The 3533-nt window shown below is 43.0% G+C and overlaps 1 long non-coding RNA gene across 1 annotated transcript; it reads right to left on the minus strand.

The window, feature by feature from the left end:
- Positions 1-444: 444 nt before the first annotated feature.
- Positions 445-3271, minus strand: LOC141072880 (uncharacterized). The gene is made up of 3 exons (XR_012226893.1): positions 3032-3271; positions 2779-2844; positions 445-583 (listed from the first exon to the last, which is right to left on the minus strand). It is a non-coding gene; the product is annotated as an uncharacterized lncRNA (long non-coding RNA).
- Between the last annotated feature and the right edge of the window lie 262 nt (positions 3272-3533).

A 3533-nucleotide genomic window follows, 5' to 3' on the forward strand; every position in this document is an offset into this window, starting at 1 on the left:
ACATATAATCTCTAAACGGGGAAACAAATCCCCGCTATCCATGTCCCAACTGGGATACAATAGGTATCCCACCCGGGACAACTGTGGAGATATCAATACATCATGTGCTCCAAAATTAAGCTGATTTAACTAACAAGCATGCGACACACAAATGTATACAATAAATACCCCTATACAGCATCAATGAATGGAATAATGATGCAGATTAAATAGGGCCATATCTCTAAATGTAAATGAACATATGCATATGTCAGTAACAAAAGAAAAAAACAGTGTCAAAACAAAAAACCAAAAACAGAGTTCATACATGCAAAATAATAATTATCATGCACGAAAGTACAAAATTCCAAAAATACTGTATACATTAGAGTCCCAATAGACCATTATCAGTATCAAGTTCATTGTCGATGGAAAAACACCTCCACCATCCAAATTGTAGGGTCTTCTTGGTTTGAATGTGTCCGACTTCACATCACTCATCTTCTCGACTTCTCCCACAAATGATCAAGAATGACTTGGCCACTTCAGTCACATCACCAGGTGCGGTATATACGAACACCGAGAATGACTCCAAAGTGAAAAACTAAAAAACGAGCAAAGAATTAAAAAACAATACTGAAAATAAAAGGATAAAAACAAGCACTGCTGCACACACATATGCACCAGCACCGTCCCGTGCCGGACAGCCACCTCACAGGAATGGAATATAGGATAAACTCTCGTTTAATCCTTTTGGATATACCGTATTGAGAGTCCATATCCAACGAGTTTCTTTTTGGGCTAATCTTTGAGATATTTTACCTCCCCGAATCCCCACATCCACCATATCAATGCCTTTAACTCTCAAGCCACTACTATCGCAATTATGATGTATTTTGAAATGCTTTGGTAGTGTTTTGAGCAGATGGATATCATCTTCACTTACCGCGGCTTGTATACCCAGGACATGCTCCCTTATCCGAACCTTCAGTTGTCGTGTAGTAAGTCCGATATAGATCAGGGAGCAAGGGCATGTGGCATAATAGATGTCATTCCGGGACGTGCAAGTAATATTTTTAAGAATCTTATACTGTTTCTGTCCCGAAGAATCCATGAAAGTGTCATCTTTAACCATATTAATACAAGCCACACAGCGGCCACATGCCATACTACCCCCCTTCCGGGACCGATTAAACTCATCCAAAAATGTCCCGGGGGAATCCCCTCTATAATGACTCCGAACTAAATGATCCCGTAAATTTTTAGACCGCCTAAATGTTATTTGGGGTTTCTCGGGAATGATCTTGGCTAAAATCGGGTCTGTCTTCAAGATGTTCCAAGATTTATCGATAATCCTCCTTACTTGTTCTGATCGTGCATTGTAGTCAGTAATAAATCTCACTACATCTGGTTTTTTAGGCTCAACATTCGTTTTATACAAGAGAGAGTTTCTATTACTATATTTAGCTCGTAAATAAGCTCTCTTAATAGATCTATTGCTATATCCTCTCTCTGCAAACCGACCCTTCAAATCCCTTGCCTGATTTTCAAACTCCACCTCAGTTGAGCATAATCGTCGGAGACGCAAAAACTGGCCAACTGGTACAGACCGCACCATATGTGTCGGATGTGAGGAGGACGCGTGCAGGAGCATATTAGTGGCAGTAGGCTTCCTATAGATGGTGCTTTGTATAGTCCCCTCTACACCTCTACTCAATAGGACATCTAGGAACTCCACCCTATCCCTGTCAAATTTGGCAGTAAGATGTATATTGAGGCTGTTTCCATTCAATTCAGAAATAAAGCCCTCAAGCGAAGTTGCATCCCCCTGCCAGATCACCAGGATATCATCTATGTAGCGCGTCCACAGAGGGACGCGCTCCATAGATGACAGCCGATCTGACATCAGGAGGTCCCTCTCCCACAACCCCAGGAAGAGGTTGGCATAGGAAGGTGCAAAGGCCGCCCCCATAGCCGTCCCCTGGAGCTGCAGGAAGAAGGACCCCCTGAACGTGAAAAAATTATGCGTGAGGGAGAACTCTAAGACCTCCATAACTAAGGCCCGCAGGTCAGGGGAAAAATTGGATGTTGATAGAAAGAATTTAACTGCTCGTAGCCCATCACTATGGCGAATGCTCGTGTACAACGATTCCACGTCCATAGTGGCTAAAAGTGTATCATCATCCAACGTAAGGCCATCCATTTTCCGCAACAACTGGTTCGTGTCCTTGAGAAAGGAAGGTAACTCCTCCACAAGCGGCTGGAGGAGGGAGTCCAGCCACTTGTTGACGCACTCCAAATAGCCCCCCCGCCCCGAAACTATAGGTCTTCCCGGAGGGATCTGCATGTTCTTATGCGTCTTAGGGAGGAGATAAAAAGTCGGTACCAAAGGTTCAGCTACTATTAATGCGGTACAAAGCTCACCGGAAATGATGTCAGCTTCTCTCGCTCTAATGAGAATCCCCTTCAACTGTGTACAAAAGGCGGACAAGGGATTAAACGTCATCCTCCTGTAATGCACATCATTGGAGAGCTGTCGCATGGCCTCCTTCTCATACATCGTTTTCGGCCATAAGACGACGTTTCCTCCCTTGTCCGCCGGCTTGACCACTACATCGGGGAGACTCTTCAAGTAACTCAATCGTAACCTCTCCTCCCTAGTTAGATTGTCAATTTTGATATATTTTGGCACCTTTAAAAATTCATTGCTGACCACCTTCACGAATAAATCTATGACACTACAATTCGAGAGAGGGGGGAACTTCTTGGAGCGCATCTGCAAGGATGGAGGTATCTTACCTCCCACCGTGGACACGTGTTCCTCAGCCAGTTCCTCAAGGATCCTCAGGGCTGATTGTTCTTTTTCTGTAGGGAACAATTTATGTAAGTTATCATCATAGAAATACCGTTTAAATAACAAGGACCTAGCAAAAATATGCAGGTCCTTGATGGCCGTAAATCTATCAAAACCAGCTGTTGGTGAAAATGATAGGCCTTTATAAAGTAATGCACAATCAGATCTAGTGAGTATATGGTTACTCAAATTGATTACCTTATTATCCCTACTTGGGCCTTCCGCCGAATAATTTCTCATCCTTTTATATGTGCGGAAATTGTGATTTTTCATCCGCCCATAATTGCCCTTGGACCGAGTAACTATTGAAGAAGTAGAGGCCTCAGAGTGGGTGCCAAGCGAAGACATGGAAGTATTGGAAACACTCCGATGTAAGGATGACGAATTCCCAGAATATCTTTTCCACTGGTAGACCACCTTCTCTTGGTAGTCCTTAAGATCTCTATTAAATTTAGAAGCCTGTGTATCCTTAATTTTCTTCACCACCATATCAACCAACTTTTCAAGGTCATCTTCATATCCTTTCAATTGTTCACTCGTACAATTAGCTCTAAGATCTATCAACACCTGATCTATTTCCTTATCCAGACCATTGATTGATTTAGTATTGTGGTCCACCAGTAATTTCATTAGAGCCACTGAACATGTCCCGCAGGCGTCCTCCCAACCAGACACAAATTCACTGTCATCAATGGGGAAA

Source organism: Dendrobates tinctorius, unplaced genomic scaffold (genome assembly GCF_039654945.1).
Source record: "Dendrobates tinctorius isolate UK_male_01 unplaced genomic scaffold, ASM3965494v1 ptg000293l, whole genome shotgun sequence".
In the NCBI taxonomy this organism is placed as follows: domain Eukaryota; kingdom Metazoa; phylum Chordata; class Amphibia; order Anura; family Dendrobatidae; genus Dendrobates; species Dendrobates tinctorius.